This window comes from Oratosquilla oratoria, chromosome 9, assembly GCF_046742065.1.
Source record: "Oratosquilla oratoria isolate Oo_2021 chromosome 9, ASM4674206v1, whole genome shotgun sequence".
Taxonomy (NCBI): Eukaryota; Metazoa; Arthropoda; class Malacostraca; order Stomatopoda; family Squillidae; genus Oratosquilla; species Oratosquilla oratoria.
The window spans coordinates 20,241,706-20,264,721 of record NC_134785.1 but is presented as its reverse complement, the minus strand read 5'-3'; positions in this window follow the sequence as shown (position 1 = coordinate 20,264,721).

The window sequence follows — 23,016 nt, the reverse complement described above, 5'->3', positions numbered from 1 at the left end:
TTTCGTATTCCAATCTATTTCCTGGAGTCCGTCTTCTCATCCATCTTCTAAAAGACTGACTCTTCTTTTTAACAACATCCCGGACTTCATCCGTCCACCATATAGTTTTCTTTTTTCTTCCACCACTAATTTTCTTGGTCTCCAGGACCTCTTTTGCTATTTTTGTAATTTTATCCTTCATGCCTATCCATTCTTCTTCAATGTCTCTGGTTTCTTCCGGCTCGCTCAGATAAACTTCTAAAATCTTTTCCTTATATAATCTTGCCTTTTCTGGTTCTTTTAGATTCTCTAATTTAATTTTTTCTCTGACTAGTTTTTTCATTGGCTTTCTCTATGCTGGTAAAAGGTATTCATCACAGACATGCTATTACCTATGCAGAAATCTATCAGTCTTTCTCCTTCATCATTTCTTTCTCCAACACCATGTGCACCAATGACGTTTTCTATATTATTCCTCTGTCCTCCTACATGTGCATTCATGACAACTTTGATAGTATTTCCACATGAATCCAGGTTAGTTTGTAGTTTTGTATAGTATTCTACTTTTTCTTCTTGAGGCCTTCCCTGGTGAGGTGCATATACCTGCACAAAAGTTATTTTTTCTGCATCTACTTTTATTGTTATTGCTAGAATTCTTTCATTAATATAAAAAACGTTCTCTACTTTTTCTGCAATAGTTGGTGTTAGAATAAAAGCCACCCCGTATTTTCTTTCATTATCCATTCCTTTGAAAATTAACTGGAAGTTGTTGTGAATTACTTTTGTTCCCTCTCCAAGAAGTCTGGTTTCACATATTCCCATTATTTCAATGTTTCTGTCAGTCATCATGTCTACGACTTCTTCCAACTTATCATTCATTGTAGTGGCATTGATGGTTGCTATTCGTGTATTCCTTAAAGAAGGTCCAGTGTCATTTAGTGATCGTTGCCGTGTGGTCCATCCAGTCCGAGGCATCATCTGTGTTACTTGAGCTGTATAGTAAGGCCACCGGCTAGCTAGGCCTGTCGTGGTCTACCGCTGTCGTTAGCGTTACCCAGGGAGCACTACGTGGAAGTGACAGTCGGATTTTCCCCCCTAATCATAATTAGTACATATTATAGTTATCATTAATAGCAACTTCTAATTATGTTATTATTAGTATTTATTAAACTTTACATTATCAATATAATTAAAACGTGTCATTATTGCTACACATTAACATTACTATTAGTATAACCTTTTTAAACTTTATTACACTAGTGTAAACATGTGATTATGTGTACATAATACAGTACATGTATTATAATAACATGTGAATAATAACATATAATAACATATGAATTTGTTAGTATTAGTGTATTCTAAACTTGTCATTACAAGTATATTCTAAATCTGACATTAATAGTGTCATTATTAGTATATACCAAACATTAATTATCAGAAGACTTTAAAGTTTTTATTTGTAATACATTCTAAGTTTATCATTATTAGTACCTTCTAAACTTGTCATTATTAGTACAAATTATAGTTATCATATAGAACCTTCTAAAGTTGTCATTTTTAGTCATTTCTATTCTTTCAATTATCAACTTATTCCAAACTTTTCTACATTAAAGTTATCAAGAATCTTCTAATCTTACCATTAGTATCCTCTAATTATGTCATTATCCTAAACTTGTGATTCTTAGTATATTCTAAGCTCGTTATTATTGGTACATATTAATTTTTTCATTAATAATACCTTCTAAATTTGTTAGTACAAGTATATTATTAGCATATTCTAAATTTGTCATTATTGGTATATTCAACACTTGTCATTGTTAGTAAACATTAAAGCTTGTCAATTGTATATTCTAAACCGTCATTATTAGTACACATTAGTTATCACTAACAATTCTTTCTCAAGTTTTCATTGTTTGTAAATTCGAAACATCACTATAGGATTTTCCCCCCTAATCATAATTAGTACATATTATAGTTATCATTAATAGCAACTTCTAATTATGTTATTATTAGTATTTATTAAACTTTACATTATCAATATAATTAAAACGTGTCATTATTGCTACACATTAACATTACTATTAGTATAACCTTTTTAAACTTTATTACACTAGTGTAAACATGTGATTATGTGTACATAATACAGTACATGTATTATAATAACATGTGAATAATAACATATAATAACATATGAATTTGTTAGTATTAGTGTATTCTAAACTTGTCATTACAAGTATATTCTAAATCTGACATTAATAGTGTCATTATTAGTATATACCAAACATTAATTATCAGAAGACTTTAAAGTTTTTATTTGTAATACATTCTAAGTTTATCATTATTAGTACCTTCTAAACTTGTCATTATTAGTACAAATTATAGTTATCATATAGAACCTTCTAAAGTTGTCATTTTTAGTCATTTCTATTCTTTCAATTATCAACTTATTCCAAACTTTTCTACATTAAAGTTATCAAGAATCTTCTAATCTTACCATTAGTATCCTCTAATTATGTCATTATCCTAAACTTGTGATTCTTAGTATATTCTAAGCTCGTTATTATTGGTACATATTAATTTTTTCATTAATAATACCTTCTAAATTTGTTAGTACAAGTATATTATTAGCATATTCTAAATTTGTCATTATTGGTATATTCAACACTTGTCATTGTTAGTAAACATTAAAGCTTGTCAATTGTATATTCTAAACCCTCATTATTAGTACACATTAGTTATCACTAACAATACTTTCTCAAGTTTTCATTGTTTGTAAATTCGAAACATCACTATTAGTAAATACTAAATATATCTTCTTTGGTATTCTAAACTTATTAGTATACATTGAAGTTATCATTACTAGGACCTTGTATCCTTACCATTATTAGTATATCCTACACTTTGTAATTATATATTCCGAGTTTATCGTTATCCTAAACTTGTCATTATTACTATATTCTAAACTTTTGAGTTACCATTAGTAGTGTCTTCTAAACATGTCATTGTTAGTATATTCAAAACTAATGAAAAAATTAATCTATGATAATATGGGAAATTTATAAAAAGAAAGTATAGCGTTTAGCAGGTACTATTATCAAAATCTTTAATGTGTACTAATAGTGAGGACTAATAGTGAAAAATTGACAAAATACTTGTAATGACATGTTTGGAATATACTTTTAATGATAACTTTAATATGCACTGATAGTAACAAGTTTAGAATATACTAAGAATAACATATTCAGTCGGAACTATTGATAATAACTTTAATATCAAAAGTTTAGAATATATTAATAATGAATATTATCGATAGTACTATTAATGATATAAACAACAATAATCAATAATAAAGAAAATAGAAAATTATATCTATAATAACTTAATGTAGTATGCCCTTACTACACTCTCGCCTACAGCTACACAGGCTCGAACCATTTCCACTCGAGATCTCTAGCTAAAGTATTGACGTTCTAACCCACTCCCCCAGCAAGCATCCAAAATGAGTACGTAGGTATGTAAAGTGAAAATAAATAGAATAGGTAAATTATTAAATACACAAGATAGAAAAATTATGAAGGACTACAAATAGTGTGTGTGTGTGTGTGTGTGTGTGTGTACGTGTGTGCGCGTGTGTGAAAATGCATGTATAACTATGTGGTTAACATAAAAATACTACACCCAGTTTTTTAATATATAGATACTTCATTTACATGCATTTACAGGAAATAAAACTTAATATCTTTATAATCTCAGATATCTGTGTCATTTGTGTCTGTGTCTTTCTGTCTGCCTGCCTGTCTATCTATCTGTGTCTGTCTGCCTGTCTATCTATCTGTGTCTGTCTGCGTCTGTCTGCCATCTCCCTAGAGACACCGGAACAATCTCCAGTCCAGAGTCAGCCGTGCAAGGAAGCGGCCCCCAACCTGTATCAGAAGAAAGATAAAACTAATAGAAATTCTCGAGCCGCCTTCGTTATGCGCGCAAGTCCGTAATATGCAAAGTAATTTGAACGTGTAGGGAAAGCAATGGTTTGATGCTTCCCCAGATGGGGCCGTAGGAGCGCCTACGGAACGGGGCCGTGGGAGCGCCTACGGAACGGGGCCGTGAAAGCACCTACGGAACGAAGCGGAGATTATTCTCCCGGGGCTTGGCGTCTTGTCTTCCCTGAAGGACAAAATGGGATCCAAGGTGAGGATGTTTAAGGAGGCAGTGCCCAAAACACGTAGACGGACAAACACGCAAATAAACAGGCACTCGTGCCCCTGTGAGGGCGGGCACACACACAAAACCATACATATGCGCGCGCACACACTATACATTAACACACAAACATAAATACACATTTTCACACATATACATGCACACACATATATGTACACACATATACATGCACACATATATTCATGCACACATATATTATGCACACATATATTTATGCACACATATATTTATGCACACATATATTCATGCACACATATACATGCACACATGTACATGCACACATATACATGCACACATTCTCTCTCTCTCTCTCTCTCTCTCTCTCTCTCTCTCTCTCTCTCTCTCTCTCTCTCTCTCTCTCTCTCTCTCTCTCTCTCTCTCTCTCTCTCTCTCTCCCTTTCACTCTCTTTCATTCATTACTTTTCTCTCTTTCAATCATCCTCTCTTTCTCTCTCTTGCTCTCTCTTTCCTTTCTCTCTTTCTCTCTTTTTCTCTTTCTCTCTTCCTTTTTTCTCTTTTTCTCTGTGTCTGTCTTTCTGTATGTCTGAGTCTTTCTGTCTACCTGTCAATCTTTCTGTCTGCCTGTCTTTCTGACTGTCTGTCAGTCTTTCTGACTGTCTGTCAGTCTTTCTGACTGTCTGTCAGTCTTTCTGACTGTCTGTCAGTCTTTCTGTCTGTCTTTTTGTCTGTCTGTACTTTTTTTGCTCAAGGTCGTTGATGGTCGTTGGCATTGTTCTGTCGTTGCTCCTGACACTGTTTTTTTCTCTAGGCGGGCATTGTGTACAAAACAGAAATATATATGCATGCTGTCTACATCTACGTCTGTATCCATATTAACTACGTCTGTTCCTTTTTTCATTATTTCTCGATTCTTCACTTTTCGTAAACTACACATCTTATCACAGGTTCCAAAAGACGATTACGTACAGTATATGGAAGACCATCATCAGAAGGGAAAGGCCACGGGGTAGGATTCAATTAAATTCTCAAGTTGGTTACTTTGAAAAGAAGAAGAAAAAATGCGTGCCTAAAAGTTTGTTCAAGAGAAAGTTTCCGCCTCATTACTCGAAAAACATGGACTTAATTGATTAATTTTACTCTTTGCCTTTTCCGAAGAAGTTGATCATTTGGCCAAATAATTTATACTTTGTTCTGAAGAGGAATTAATCAGTGTCTTTTGTTTTGCTGTGTAAAAGTGGTAGATATGTTGTAGAATTTGCGGTCTTTTAAGATGTAGTCCTTCCACTATTTAGATCAAATGCATTGCGATATTTGTACTGTATCCAAAGAATCCTCGACATTTAGGATTATAAAACTTACTTAAGTTTTCCTTTCAAGTTTAAGACATTATATATATATATATATATATATATATATATATGTATATATATATATATATATATATATATATATATATATATATGTATATATTTTTTGGAAATAGACTCATCCACTGGGATTCGAACCCTTGCCTAGGCGGCTTACGTCTTATAAGACAAAGGCCTTACCGACCATGCCATCTCGACCCTACAAAACGAAACGACTTGGTTCACGGCCCAGTCGTTCCGCCGAGGGCACTCGGACAGAACATGGTACGTAATGTATTTCATCAAATCCTTTATGCAGGTTAGTCTTCCGACAAGTGTTTTTATCATTTGACAATTTTTGGAAATAGACTCATCCACTGGGATTCGAACCCTTGCCTAGGCGGCTTACGTCTTATAAGACAAAGGCCTTACCGACCATGCCATCTCGACCCTACAAAACGAAACGACTTGGTTCACGGCCCAGTCGTTCCGCCGAGGGCACTCGGACAGAACATGGTACGTAATGTATTTCATCAAATCCTTTATGCAGGTTAGTCTTCCGACAAGTGTTTTTATCATTTGACAATTTTTGGAAATAGACTCATCCACTGGGATTCGAACCCTTGCCTAGGCGGCTTACATCTTATAAGACAAAGGCCTTACCGGCCATGCCATCTCGACCCTACAAAACGAAACGACTTGGTTCACGGCCCAGTCGTTCCGCCGAGGGCACTCGGACAGAACATGGTACGTAATGTATTTCATCAAATCCTTTATGCAGGTTAGTCTTCCGACAAGTGTTTTTATCATTTGACAATTTTTGGAAATAGACTCATCCACTGGGATTTGAACCCTTGCCTAGGCGGCTTACGTCTTTTAAGACAAAGGCCTTACCGACCATGCCATCTCGACACACACACATGCCATCTCGACACACACACACACACTACGAGTCACTACGAGCAAAGTGGGTCACTACGAGCATAGCTCTCTTCCCGTAAAATACAACTAGGTACATAAAAACACACGCACGCGCACACGCGCACACGCACACACACACACACACACACACACACACACACACACACACACACACACACACACACACACACACACACACACACACACACACACACACACACACACACACACACACACACACACACACACACACACACACACACACACACACACACACACACACACACACACACACACACACACACACACACACACACACACACACACACACACACACACACACACACACACACACACACACCCACGTGAGCATGAAAATACAAATACAGAAATAGAAATACACAGAAATACTTGGTGGTACACGCGCGCACTTACAAATACCTCTGTGCTCCATAAATACTCAAATTCCCAACAGGAAAAATCGCACCTCGGGTATAAATCTCCGTCCCAGGAGGGAGGAGGACAAGGAGGAGGAGGAGGAAGAGGAGGAGGAGGAAGAGGAAGAGAAGGAGGAAGAAGGGGAGGAGGAAGAGAAGGAGGAAGAAGAGGAGGAGAAAGAGGAAGAGAAGGAGGAAGAAGAGGAGGAGGAAGAGGAAGAGAAGGAGGACGAAGAGGAAGAGGAAGAGGAGGAGTGGGAGGAGGAGGAAGAAGAGGAAGAGGAGTAGAAGGAGGAAGAAGTGGAGGAAGAATAAGAGGAGAAGGAGGAGGAGGAGAATTAAGAGGACAAGGAGTAGGAAGAGGAGGAGGAAGAGGAGTAGGAGGAGGAGGAGGAAGAAGAAGAGGAGGAGGAAGAAGAGGAGGAGGAAGAGGAGAAGGAGGAGGAAGAGGAGAAGGAGGAGGAGGAGGAAGAAGAAAAGGAGAGGGAAGAGGAGGAGGAGGAGAAGGAAGAAGGAGGAGGAGGAGGAGGAGGAGGAGGAGTAGGAGGAGTAGGAGGAAGAAGAGGCGAGGGAAGAGGAATAGGAGGAGAAGGAAGAAGAAGAGGAGGAGGAGGAAATAGTGGTGGTTTTCACCCAAACTCTTTGTAAGACTCCTTCTCCTTCTGTTCCTCCTCTTTTTCTCTTTTTTTTTCACCTCCCCACTTTCCTCTTCCTCCTCATCTCCTCTTCGTTTTCCTCTTCCTCTTCGTTTTCCTCTTCCTCTTCGTTTTCCTCTTCCTCCTCTTTTTCTCTTCCTCCTCCTCTTTTTCCTCGTTCTTCTTCTCTTTTTCCTCGTTCTTCTCCTCTTTTTTCTCGTTCTTCTCTTCTTCCCCCTATTTTCTCTTTTCCTCTTTCTCCTCTTTTCCCCTTCCTCCTCTTTTTCCTCTTCCTCTACCTCCTTCTTTTCCACTTCCTCCTCCTACTCCTCCTCTTTTTCCTCTTACTTCTTTTTCCTCTTCTTCCTCCTTTCGTCACATCTCCGTCATATTTAATCCTTAACACCCTTCTTCCTTCCCTCTATTCCTTTTCTGATTCTTCTGCATATCCCCCCTTCTCCTCTTCTTTGTCCTTTTTCCTCCTGCTTTCTCTTTATTTTCTTCTCCACTTCCTCTTTTTTTCCTCCGCATCCCTCCACCTCACCTCCTCTTCTTTCTACTCCTTATTTCTCTCTTCCTCCTTTCCTCCTTCTCTCCTTTTTCCAACTCTCCTTCTCCTCTTCCCCGTTTACCTACTCCTTCTCCTCCTCTTCTTTCTACTCCTTATTTCTTTCTTCTTCCTTTTCACCTTCTCTCCTTCTTCCAACTCCCTTTTCCTCTCTTCCTCTCCTTCTCCTCTTCCCCTTTAACCTACTCCTTCCCCTCCTCCTCTCGTTCCTCATCCTCCTCCTCCCCCCTTCCTCCTCCTCCCCCCCTCCTCCTCCTCCCCCTCTTTTATCCCCACACTCCAGTATTACACTGAAAAACTGTGATGGTGAAAATTTGGTGCCAGGTGAGAGGACAATTACTGTTCCTACTTCACCTTCCACGTTGGACTGGAACATTGCCTCGGACGGAAGGACCTAATGGTAACGACTCTGCAAATTATCTTGGACATGGAAATGGAAGACTCAACTGGAAACAACCCCTTCAAATAGCAACCTGGAATGTGCAAAGCCTGTACCGACCAGGACTAAGAAGAAATGTTAAAAACGAGTTAAAGATCTACAAAGTAGACATAGCAGCATTACAGGAAGTAAGATGGCCGGGAATGGACGTGAAGATGAGGCACATAGAGAAGGAGTTGCATTATGCATTAGCCCCAAAGCACAGCGAGCGTTAATTGAATATAAACCAATAAATGAAAGATTACTCAAAGCACGGTTTAGGGGGAGGTGGTTTAACATTACTGTTATAGTCGTGTATGCGCCAATTGAAGATGGAGAAGAGAGGGTAAAGGACAGAGTGTACGGAGACCTACAAGATTTGGTTGATGGAATACAAAACCATGATATACTTCTCGTGATGGGTGATATGAATGCAAAAGTGGGAAAAGAAAGTTTTAGGTCAGTAGGGCCAGAGAGCCTACATCATACATCCAATAACAACGGCCTTAGACTAGCATCTTTTGCAGAGGCAAATAACATGATCATAGGCGGAACATGGTTTCCACACAAGAACATCCACAAGTACACATGGGAATCCCCGGATGGCAGAACCAGGAATCAAATTGATCACATACTGGTAGATGCAAAACACAGAGGAGCCCTGCAAGTTGTGTGATGCTATAGAGACGCAGACTGCAGCACAGATCACCTACTACTAACGGCAAAAGTAAAGGCGAGACTTAAGTTAGAGAAGAAGATGCGAAACGAACCACAAAGAAAATTTGAGACTGAGAGATTAAAACAACTAGAATTAAATAACCAATACCAACTGGAAATCAGAAACAGATATGAGGTGTTAATAATGACAGAAGAGGAAGAGATGGATTTGGAAGAAGAAGCAAAAATGCTGGAGTAATGCATAATCAAGTTGGCAGAAGAGATTATTGGGTATAAGCAGAATAATAGAAGAGAGGAATGGTATGATGAGGAGTGTGCAAGTGCGGTAGAAGAGAGAAAGAAAGCTAGACAGAAGTGGCAACAAACTAGGAGTGAAGAAGATAAAGAGGATTTTATACAAAAGAGGAGAAACGCAAAGAGAATCAAGAGACGGAGGAAAAGGGAATTTATGAAGAACAATCTGGATAAAATCGAAACTTTAGGAAGAGAAGGAAAGATAAGAGAACAATATAAGGTTATAAAGAAAGTCAGAAACAGGTATAGACCCAGAGTAAATATGGTTATACACCAAAATTGAGTCATAGCAACCAGAGAAGAAGAAATCTTGAGCTGTTGGAAAAATTTCTTCAAAGAACTTTTGAATAGGCCAGAACCAGATACACCATATGAGGAAGCAAATGATGACAACATTAATGAGGAAGAAGTAAGGGAACCAACAATTAACGAAGTAGGAACGGCCATAAAGGAACTAAAGAATAATAAAGCACCTGGGGAAGATGGAGTAGTGGGAGAACTTCTTAAGGCAGGAGGAGAGTACTTGAAGAATAAAATATACCGACTTATTTTAAGAATATGGAGAGAGGAAAAGATACCCAGAAATTGGAGGAAAGGAATTATTATACCAATACTGAAGAAAGGAGACAAAAGGGTATGTGAAAATTACAGAGGCTTCACACTACTATCCTGTGTATAAATGTTTTTGCAAAAATACTTTATAGGAGACTGACCCCCTATGCAAATGAAATATTAGGCGAATATCAATGTGACTTTAGAAGGGGGAGATCAACAACAGACCACCTGTTTACGATCAGACAGATACTGGAGAAGAGCTGGGAGTTTAATATAAATCACTGGCATATGTTTGTAGACTTCAAACAAGCATATGACAGTGTACACAGATCATCCATATGAAAAATCCTCAGAGAATTTGGAGTACCAATCAAAATTGTAAACTTAGTGAAGGCAATGGATGATGGCACAGAAGCACAGATGAGGGTTGGCAACAAGAAGACGAATTTTTTTTTAAAATAAAGAGTGGTTTGAGACAGGGGTGCATTCTATCCCCACTACTGTTCAACCTACTACTAGAAATAATAGTAAGAGCAGTGGAGATAATGTTGGAGTAGAGTTCGAGTCTGGGAGAGTGAATATGTTGGCGTATGCCGACGACGTCGACTTAATAGATGGGACTATAGATGGAATAAAAGACATGTTTGGAGATTTCCAAGAGACTGCGAACAGAGTAGGACTGCTGGTAAATACTAAGAAGACAGAGTTAATGCATCTAACCAAAAGCAATAACAGAGAAAAATATATTGACATCAATGGTGTGAGATATGAAGTATGCAGAAACTTTAAATATCTTGGATCAATTGTATCAGACGAAAACCTGATGGACACTGAAATAAAATCAAGAATTGCATCAGCCAACCGATGTTATTACAGCCTCCAAAATACACTGGGAAGAAGGAGCATATCAACAAAGACCAAACTAAGAATATATGATACAATAATAAAACCTTTTCTATTATATGGATGCGATGGAGCCTGACTAAGAAAATGGAAAAAAGTCTTTTTGTATTTGACGAACTAGACCAAGAATGGAGAAGGCGGCATAATGAAGAGCTAAGGGAAACATCAGGCCAAATAAATATCATGAATATCATAAAGTCAAGGCGACTGCAGTATGCCGGTCACATTGCAAGAATGGAACAAGAAAGAATACCAATGAGAGTGATGATGGATGGGATGGTAGGAGGAAGACGTTTCCCAGGAAGACCACGCAGAAGATGGATGGACAACGTGAAGCAGGACCTGGAAAGGGCTGGAGCAGATGTCCGGGATTGGATGACAGTGGCACAGGACCGTAGAGTCTGGAGGCATTTGGTGCTAGCGGTGAGGGGTCAGCAAGTGGCCCAACCACCACCGGAGTGAGTGAGTAACCTGTGTCGGTCAGTGCTATGATGGAGTGGCAGTTAGTTATAACGGGTTGCACCAATCTGGTCCAAGAAAGATTCAGAAGAGATGTTTCACAGGCTGTATACATCCACTGCTATGCTCATAGGCTAAACCTCGTTTTAGTTGACTTTGTAAACAATATAAGGTCAATCTCTGAGTTTTTCGTCACAATCCAATCACTGTACAATTTTTTCTCCTCGTCGGTGGTGTATCAGGAATTTCTAAAATTCCAAAAGGAGCTGAACCCAGAAAGACCACATATAGAACTCAAATGGTTATTGGACACCAGATGGGCATGCCAACACTCACTCACTCAGCCTGCCAAGCTGTTAAGAGGACCTTGCCTGGCATCGTTGCAACCCTAAAACATTTAGTGGAAGGGGGAAATGTGGACAGGGCCAGTGGAGCAAGGTCACTCACTCACTCACTGCCCTTCTGGATCACCATTTTGTGACGAATCTGGTGTTCATGGAGAGTTTGCAGCATTTGACGAAAACATTGTCAGATAAACTCCAGTCCCCCGATCTCCAGCTTGCCTCAGCAGTTGATTTGGTTGAAGCAGTGATGTCTAGTCTCACAGAGATGAGAAACGAAGAGAGCTGGGAGCAACTACGAAATCATGCTGAAGAATTGTGCCAGACTGTACGTAGGGATTCGCAAACAACTTGCACGTCAGAGGCAAAGGGCAGGCAGGCAGCCCCACGATACTTGGATGAGCTTGCCATAACATCCGGCATAGGACAAGATGATGATGATTCGAATGACTCCGATGTTACCAAGAGACGGATTTACAACTCCATGATAGACAAGTTTCTCTGTGAGTTGAGAAGGTTTTCCGGCGATACATGTCAGGTACTTATTGGAGTATTCTGCCCTCAACCCCAATCATCCAACCTTTTTGAACAGGTCCTGGAGCCGCAGCGTCTACATCGTAGGACCACCCCCTAACCCCAAGAGTTGGGGGCCAAACAGCGGCAACCAGCCCTGGCCACCGGCTCTATGCAGGTGGCACCGATCCCCAAGAGGAGCTACGTCTGCCTTGGGGAGTACCACAATCCTTTTTCTCAACATGCAATACTACGTTTTTTCTGCACCGAGGGGTGATTTTCCGGCGATCACCCCTCTTCTTCTATTATTAGCCGTGGGCCCATCACAAAATACACATGCCCAACATGCTCTAAACCCACTACTTCGAGCATACAGACAAAGGGCTCAGTTCAGTGCAATATGTGCAAAAACTGGGCCCACCTCACTTATACAACACTTGCTGACACAAACCAATACACAAACACTTGGACATGTTCTACCTGCCCTCCAGTAACCCCACTCCCACCTCCTCAACCACAGCCAGCACCCTTACCCACTCCCAATTTCCCTTTGCCCTTATCCCCAATCAGTATCCCCTTCCTTTGTCCCTAATCTCTCCTTTCCCCCCCTCTAACCCAGATCCTATACCTTCCCCATTAACACCCCAACCTCAACCCCAAACATTGACGGTATTAACACGAAAAAACATGAACTCGAACACTTTCTTAAACAACACAACATACACATTGCAATTATACAAGAAACAAAACTAAGACACTCACATAAAACACCATCATTTCATAATTACACCACCATCAGACAAGACCGGACTGACGGCAATGGCGGTGGACTCATCACCCTGATCCACCACTCCATCTGTTTTCTGGACACACAACCAAAATTCTCTTCCCTACCACAGATAACACTACAGAAATCCAATCCATTCGAATCCGCACAGGCAACAAATCAACACTGACAATAGTTACCATGTACATTCCCCCCCAATCATCCCCCACAGTTCCAAGCACCTTCAGACCTCAATTTAGCCAACTAGCCTCAATTCCCAACCTGATCATGGGTGGTGAGTTCAACGCCAAGTCGTCTACCTGGTATGTCGACAACCCTGACACAGACAGAGGGCTTGATATACAGACTCAGTTTGACTCATTGACTATCATGAACAACACACATAATCATACACATATCCCACACCAAGCCCTCTACACTCCCTCCTCTCCTGATATCATCTTCTGCTCCCCCTGCCTAACCCCAGCAACATCATGGAGAGTGGTTGGAACCCTTGGTTCTGACCACCATCCAATCATCATCACCACCAAAACAAGATGCACCCCAGTTGGCCACAGACACACATACACCAATTACAAGAGAGCTAACTGGGAAGCTTTTACTGAAGAGACAGAACAACATTTTGAAACACTTAAAAGTACACCAATCACAAACATAAACAATGCTGTGCACACTTTTAATACAATCATACAAAACGCAGACAAGAGATACATCCCTAGAGGCAACAGAAAATCACACAACCCCAACTTCACACCAGAAATCCAAGGCCTCATCAGACAACGAGACACGCTTAAACACAATACCCCCACACCTATCCCTCAAAACATAGCAGACCAAATACAAACACTAAACACTGTGATTGCCAATAAAATACACGAACAAAAAACACAAAATTGGCAAAACTTTATCAATACACTTGATCACAAAACAAACACCAGCAAATTGTACAAAACACTCAACAGCATTACACTATCCAACAGTAACACAACACGCTCTCACGCAGCAATAATCACAACAACAGACAATCTACCCTCAAACAGACAACAAGCAAACACACTCATAAATTATTTTCTACAGACAAGCCATCTCACTTCTCACCCTGACGACCGACGCACTATTCGACGTAAGAAAGACTTTCCCACAGACTCAGACTATACACCCTTCATAGACAGTCAGACAAAACACATAATACATAATCTCAAGCACTCATCTGCCTGTGGCCCTGATAACATAAGTAACATCCACCTAAAACACATTGGACCACAAGGTATACATGCACTCACAAACATTGCAAACTACAGCTATTCACACAACACTATACCCGACATCTGGAAGCATGGTAAAATAATCACCATTCCAAAACCGAACAAAGACCCAACAATCCCAACATCGCACCGCCCAATCACACTTCTCTGCACCCCCTTTAAAGTAATTGAACGCCTTATACTTAAACTTGTCACACCACATATTACCCTTGCTGACTCACAACATGGTTTTAGGCCACTACACTCCACAAACACTCTTCTGATAAACCTCACTTAAAGAATTTTAGATGGCATCAATTCAGATAGGCCCCACCACAGAACACTTCTTATAACATTAGATATTAGTAAAGCTTTTGATGCTATCCCCCGCCACAACCTAACAAATAAAATGTATAACACAGACATGCACAATAACACCAAAAAATGGCTGGTCAATTATCTGGCAGGTAGGAATGCTTACGTGTCATATAATGGCCAGTCATCGCACACCAGAAACATTAAGAATGGAGTACCACAGGGCTCTGTTCTATCCCCCACGCTCTTTAATCTATACATGCATGACTTGCCTACACCAGACACCTCAGAAATACAAATATCTTGCTACGCAGACGACATAACAATCACATGCACACATCGTAACACAGACAAAGCTGCAGAAATAATCCAGCCATACCTTAATACACTCAACACATGGTTCATCACAAACACTCAAAACAGCTCCAACCAAATCTACAGCAACACTTCTCACCAACTGGACAAACGAACACAAATACATACCTCATCTCTACATCAACAACACTCTAATACCACACACAAACACACCGAAAATTCTTGGTGTAACATACGATACATCCATGTCTTTCAAACAACACATCACAAACAAAAAACAAATGCACACCTAGACTTGACGCACTAAGCCAATCACTGGAACAACATTTGGACAAAACAAAAAAACTAATACAACAATATACAAACAATGCATACGCTCAGTGATGAATTATGCGAGTCCTGCATGGGCTCCTAATCTCAGTGAGACACACCACAACACCCTTCAAATCATACAAAACAAAGCCCTAAAAACAATTACAGGCTGCACAAATACAACACCTACAGACCATTTACACCATGAAACAAAAGTCCTCAAAGTCAAGGACCCCCTCGACATAAGAGGCACACAAACACTTGCTGCAGCCACCACAAACACATCACACCCGCTACACTACATAGCAGAACACCCACACACACCAAGAAACATTAAAACACCACCCAAAGACCTGTATCACACACAGATACTCTCTTCTCTTCCTCCACAACCACCAAATACCAGCCTCCGGAAACATATTCATAATCATATCACTCACCGCTCCATTAACGCACTGAAAGACAACACACTGCTGCATGCCAGACCCCCTGATATCCACCCTTCTGAATCATCTCTCCCACGAAAGGACAGAGTCCACCTGGCCAGACTGCGTTGTGACCACCACCCAGCACTTCTAAGCTACCAGAAGAGGCTGGATGACCGCATTGTGAACAGCTGCCCAGGATGTAACACTTCACCCCATACCATACAACACATAATGGAAGACTGCATTATACACAATCATGCACGCAAACAACACAACATACACTCTATAAAGGATTTGTGGGAAAACCCAGTTTCGGCTGTGGCATTCCTTGGGGAGACAGGACTGCTCGGACAGACAGTCTAGGGAACGACAACAACAACAACCTTTTTGAACAAGGAAAAGCTATCAGGAATGGCTGCAAATTACGGGGTGGGTGGAGGACAAAGACCTACGTATCCGTAGAGCTGCACCAACTAAGAAGGTTGATTGCCAGAAAGCAGGAGCAGGAAATGGAAGTGGACACACCTATGCAACTTGCCATCATGCTCCAACCATACAAAGATGCATTCATAGATTTGTATAAGCTAGTGCGTATTGATGTTACTCTTCCAGTTAACTCAGCATCATGTGAAAGCAGCTTTTCGTGCCTAAAGCAACTGAAAACCTACTTGTGTAACAGTAGCGGTGACAAACGGACCAGTAATCTTCGAGTATTAAACATCAATTCCCAAAGAGCAAAGATGTTAGACAGGGATATGATTGTCGATGCATTTGCTGCCAACCATAGGAATAGGCGTATCATTTTAATTAAAGTAGGTGGAACGATGTATTTCCTGAGATATATCATCGTGATTTTGTCTTCTTTTTTTAACTTGATTTGTTTATGGTTGAAATCCATGAAATATCAAAACATCAAGGATTTACTGGCTTTTTTCATATGAAGGACACTGAATGAAGAAGACATGTATTTCTATCTGTTTTGAAAACTATTCTTAAGGAACAACTTGCAATTAAGTTTAGCTAGAGGATTACATTTTTGTTATCGAAATATATAAATAGTTTCTAGGGAAGTGCTTACGTTTCAAAAGTGTTTGTTCAGCTATATATGAATTTCATTTTCATTCATACAAATGTTTTACAAACCGTAAAAGCTTTTTTGTTTTTATTTTAATTTTTGTTTATTCGACAATTAAAGAAATATAGCCTACTTCAAGTAATGTTTCATGAAGCAATTTACACAGACGTATATTCTACATGGATTAAAAAGGTGATTAGATGCCAGGGCCCACAATACTATATAAGAAGCTTTTAAATTTCCACATTGGCCCTGAGTTTCCTATGGCATGTACTGCATGATGAATTGGTCATGGTAAAAATATACACTTGATTTCCTTCCTTACCCAATTACACAATTTGATGATTGACAGACAATAATACCCCATTCATAGACATTTAATCCAGCTCCTCAAGAAACCCTAGTCACAGCATGCAGAGTATGTAGAGGGGGGTTTTGATTACAATCCTGCCCAAAGTACCGTGTAATTTTTTGCAATCTAAGTGGAATAGCAGCTTGGTGAAGTGATAATAATAGACCTCCAACAGTGGGTTTGGAAACTCGATATACCTCACTCGAACAATAGATAAGTGAGGTTAGAAAATAAACTTTTTTACTGGGATCAAAACAGCATGGTATGCCTCCCATGTTCAGATGTTCGTGAATGATCATCATCTGAGTATATTTTCTGAGACCACCCCCTCGTCAACATGTCGAGTCCCTCCTCACCCCCCCCCCAAAAAAAAAAAAAAAAAAAAAAAACTAGCAGAGCTCCCGTCAGGGCGATGCCCTGGCCTGGACCCCACCAAGGACCCTTGGCCGGCCCCTTTGACCCCATGGCGGATCTTGGACTACGCCTTTTGGATTGCCGCTAACGTGGAAATTATAGTAATATAAGCCACCCCAAAAAATTTCTCAGCCCCCCCTTGGCCTCCCCAACTAAAAATTCCTAGCGCCGCCGCTGCAAGGCATTGAGTTTAGTTAAGAACAAAGTAGGATCATCATTTGCAGGCCAAATACATAAGATATCAATGTATCTGTACCATGTGACGTAATGGAGGAGAATCTTAGGTAATAACTTAGTTTCAAAAAATTCCATGTCAAGATTGCTAAGAACTGGAGAAAGTGGGTTACCCATAGCAATACCAAACTTTTGCTGGAAATAATTACCGTCAAATACAAAATATGAGTCAACAATGGATAATGTAATTGAATCAATGATAGTGGTGGTTGGTAGTGGCAACTCATGTTTCTTCAATTCTTCTTCAAGGTACACTAACAGATCAAAAACAGGTACATGAGTAAAAGATGAAGTAATATCATAACTTATCAATTTAAAACGGCAATTTAAATTTAGGTTATTAAGCTTTTCAACTAAATCTACATTGTTCTTAATGTGGCTACTGGAGATGGAGCCTACAAGAGGACTTAAAATAGACACAAGCCACTTAGATAGTTTATAACTGGACGAAAGAAAGAGTTGCGTAAGCGAAACTATATATTTCGATTGCTAACTGCAATCCTCTTCAGTAGTACAAAGAGGAAGGAGGATGCTATCTTAAATAGCAACCTCGTACAAAAGAAAGGGAACTTGGAAAATAATAAACGTCACCACCCCAACCCTATGTGACCTGAGGATGACATGAGGTCGGGTCAGGGGGAGGGTGAGGAAGCTTGTTGAAAATATGTTTGGTGATGAATAGTCCTGATATAATGTCTTGGGTCCATTGACCCTTGGAAATATTCATCGTGGGCAGATATTCACATTTATGTGGATTCCACCATTTTCCTTCTGAACCCACAGACTAATTTATAAACAAGGTCAGATTTTTACCAGTCCTTATACATATATCGTGGGCAGATATTCAATTAATGTGGAGTCCACCATTTTCCTTCTGAACCCACAGCCTGATTTATAAATAAGGTCAGATTTCTCCCAGTCCTTATTTATAAACCAGGCTGTATATATATACCCCCCCCACACACACATATATATATACATATATATATATGTATATATATATGTATATATATATATATATATATATATTTATATATATATATATGTACATATATGTGGGTATATATATGTTAGCTAAATTACCCGCGCGTTGCTGCGAGTTCATAAATAAGCCCTAACCTAACAATACTCCACCTAACTTTAACCCTTAACACTAACCAAAATACTTTTTTAAATGAAATATAGCTTTAAACACTACCCCTCCCAGGTGTGCGCCCACCCCCACCCGAAGGTTGGGAAACCCTGGTTTGAAAATACATGCATACACAAACACAAATATCATATGTACACATTTTTTATTTGCATGCATGTGCGTGTGTGTGTGTGTGTTTGGATTGGTAATACATGTCTACAGCTAAAACGTGAAGAAATGCACTACTACATGCTTTCTTATTACAAAAGCTATCATGGTTTGTGGCAACATTAATTTTACAAGTATAAGTAATATTTATAGAAACATACAATGGTTAGTTTAATCATATTAATTCTTATGTCACAAAAATGCTACACGAGCTAAGGGGATATGCAGTAGTGGCGCGTTACCCCAACATAAACTTTATACCTTAACCCTAACCAAAATATTTTCTTTTTGGAAATGAAATATAGTTATCCAAGTACCTGGAGTGCTAGGGTATCAGAATATATATGGCTATGGGGGTCTATCTCCAAAACCCTAGGAGTTCGTGAACAAACAAACAGACAAACAGACACAGTCTACTACTTTATTATAGTATGTTTGTGTCAGTAGTATGTTTGTGCCCTCGGCGGAACGACTGGGCCGTGAACTAAGTCGTTTCGTTTTGTAGGGTCAGGATGGCGTAGTGGTACGGTCCTTGTCTTGTAAAGACGCAAGCCGCTCAGGCAAGGGTTCGAATCCCAGCAGAAGAGTATTATAGTATATATATATATATATATTATATATATATATATATATATATTATATATATATATATACTTATATGTATATATATGTGTATATATATATATGTATATATATATATATGTATATATATATATATATATGTATATATATATGTATATATATATATATATATATATATATATATAGAGAGAGAGAGAGAGAGAGAGAGAGAAAGAGACCCAAAGCCTTCCAAACCATCCTGTATATTCACTCTATCATCGGCAAACGATTTTATTTAGTTGATTGGAGAGGGGAAAGTTGCTCTCTATCCCGAGTTTAGCACGTTAACATGTGGCACAGTTTTATTTATTTATTCTGGTTACTCTCAGATATTAATGTCAAGTTCAGATAAAGCTTCTCTTGAAAGGTGTTAATGCAGGAACTATTTTTTCCTTGAATAAAATCGTCTGGAGAAAGGTTCTGCACAAGATTCTATAACTTCAATAAAACAACATAACATGGTTACACTGCAATAACCTTCAATAGTTGTTATTGATCATCTATAACCTACAACCCTGGGCAATAGATAACCTTGAGGAGCCATTTTTCCCCTATTATTCCATCACCCTTCATACATTCTGAGGCGGTGTGACCATGCTGCGGAGTCTTATCATCATGGCAACAGCAACAATAGTAATAGCAAAATGGCAACAGCAACAATAACAATAGCAAGAATGGCAATAAAAATAATGACAATAGCAAGAATGACTATAACGATGACAATAGCAACAGTGATGATGATGATGACAATGACAATATCAATAACAACAATAATAATAATAATAATGATAATAATAATAATAACAAGAACAATGACAAAAACAACAATAATAATGATTATATATATATATATATATATATATATATATATATATATATGTACATATATCAAAACGCAGCCACTTCTGTCACCACCCAACACTCACCACCACCACCTCCCTACACCCACCGCAGCCAGTGCAGAGCTAAATCCAGCCACGTACGCCACCGCTGCCACAGCCACCGCAGCCCCTCCAAAGCCCCACAACAGCCCAACTTGAACCCCCATAGACACCCTAGCCCCCTTCAAAGCCCCACAGCCACCGCAGCCCCCTTCAAAGCTCCACAGCCACCATAGCACCCTCCAAAGCCCCACAGCCCCCTCCAAATCCCTACAGACCCCGAATCCCCGTCCAAAGCCCTACACCCACAGGCAAACCCCTCCAAAGCCCTAGAATAAGCCACTGCAGCCCCTCCTCATAGCCACCACAGCCCCCTCCTAGGTGCCACAGCCACTGTAGGTCCTCCCCAGAGCCACCACAGCCCCCTCCTGAAGTCCCACAGGCACCTAAGGCTAGAGCAAGTCATCCGTGTCAGTGATGGGGCCTCTTGGCCGCAGCCGCTGCGCGGAGGCCAAGTTAATTTAAAACCATTAAGCACCCGTCACCCATATATATGTATACACATACACACACACATACCGACTGGAAACCTGCAGTCTCACAGTGTGCGGCACCGGTCACCAGGCAATGGTGCTCAATTTAATCACATCTAAGTGCCTCCCGGCGTAATGTGATAACCGTTTCTAGCCGATTTTCATCATGTTTCGACATGTTTCACCCATCTTGGGACAAACCTTATAAGATACTTTTGTCTCTCATTGTACATCACATTTTAAAGTGACCATCTATAGCACATATGTACAGGTCCAGCGATAAATAAAAATGGATTAAATTTTCAAATTACGATATTTTTTGGCTCCTTATGTCAGGACGACAATCGAAGTCTAAGATGATAATCTGCAATGAAGAAAGCTAAAGATAAATGTGGGTAAAAGTAAGGTGATGGGATGTACAAGGGGTGAAAGTGGCAGTAGACTGGAAGTGAGCATTAAGGGAGAGCGACTGGAGGAAGTGGATAGTTTTAGATACTTGGGTGCAGATGTGGCAGGAAAAGGTGGAGTGAAGGTGGAGGTAGAGTGTAGATTGAGAGAAGCGAGTAAATGCCTTGGTGGATTGAAGAGTGTAATGAGGAATAGCCATTTGGGAATGGATGCTAAGAAGTGTATGAAGTGTATGAAGGAGTGATTGTGCCAACAGCACTGTATGGGGCAGAAACATGGAACACAAGAGAGGAAGAGAGAAGGAGTTTGAATGTATTTGAGATGAGGTGTCTGAGAAGTATGATGGGGGTTACTAGGCTAGATAGAGTGAGAAATGAGGTGACGAGAAGAACGAGGGTGGAAAAGGAGATGGGATATGGGGTTGATGAAAGAATATTAGGATGGTTTGGACACATGGAAAGAATGAGTGAAGAAAGACTAGTAAAAGAGGCATGGAAGGCAGATGTGGAGGGAGTGAACATGAGGGGACGTCCTAGGATGAGGTGGATGGATGGGGTGAAGGGGGCTTTGGGGAAGAGGGGAATGTCTGTTGAGGAAGGACGGGAGAGGACAGAAGACAGGGGTGAATGGAGAATGATTGTATATGGATGATGTGATTCATGAGGTGGAATAGGCAGGGGGATGGGGGGTGAGGTAGTATGTGTGAGCAAAATTTGACGCAGCCCGAAGGGATTTCTCCCCATCTTCTCCTTTCATGCATGGGGGGGGGGGCGGAGAGGGGGGTCGCCGATTTAATGAAGCGGCCTTGCTGTGGATGTACTGTGTCTTGCGACACTGCTTCTGACCCAGGGCAGTGGACAATGTGCAGGGATGACCCGTCATCCAGGAGGTGCTAAGATAAGAGGGAGGGTGGAGGGGTGTGGAGTGTATTCAGGGATGGAATGGGTGGAATGGGTGGCACCTCCTAGATGCCTTTTACTTTTTGGCTACCTCCCTTGTAAGGGGAAAAAAGCCTTGGTATATGTATGTGTGTATGTATATTCAAAAGAAGTTCCTCTGTATTCTGAATTTTCTCCTTGTTTCCGAAACCTCTGAGGAATGGCCATGTGATCAATTCCTTCATGTGTTTGACACAGGGAAAGATTGAGAAAATTACTCAATAGTTTCAGTTATATTTCTGGTTTTGATAATTTATGTATTATAATTCCAAGATTATTAGTAACCATACAAACTTTTGTGTAAGTTTATTTTTTTAAAGAGCATCAAGAAGATGTATATCCTTGAAAATGTTAATGTTGAAGGCGTTGCCCAACGATAGTTTTCTTTTTTCTTGACAAAATTCTCCGCCAATCTCAAGATCTGAAAACAAGTCATTTCCTAGGTTTAGACAAACAGATCGAAGAAAGAAAAAACTATTTCAATATTTCTTCTGTATACACTGGAAGGAAAGGTAATTTACCAACACCAATTAAAAATCCGTTGCTTAATAAACGATTCATAAGATTTGAGTCCATTCAGTAGAAGCTTCTCTGTATTCTGAGTGTTCTCCTTGTTTCCGAAACCTC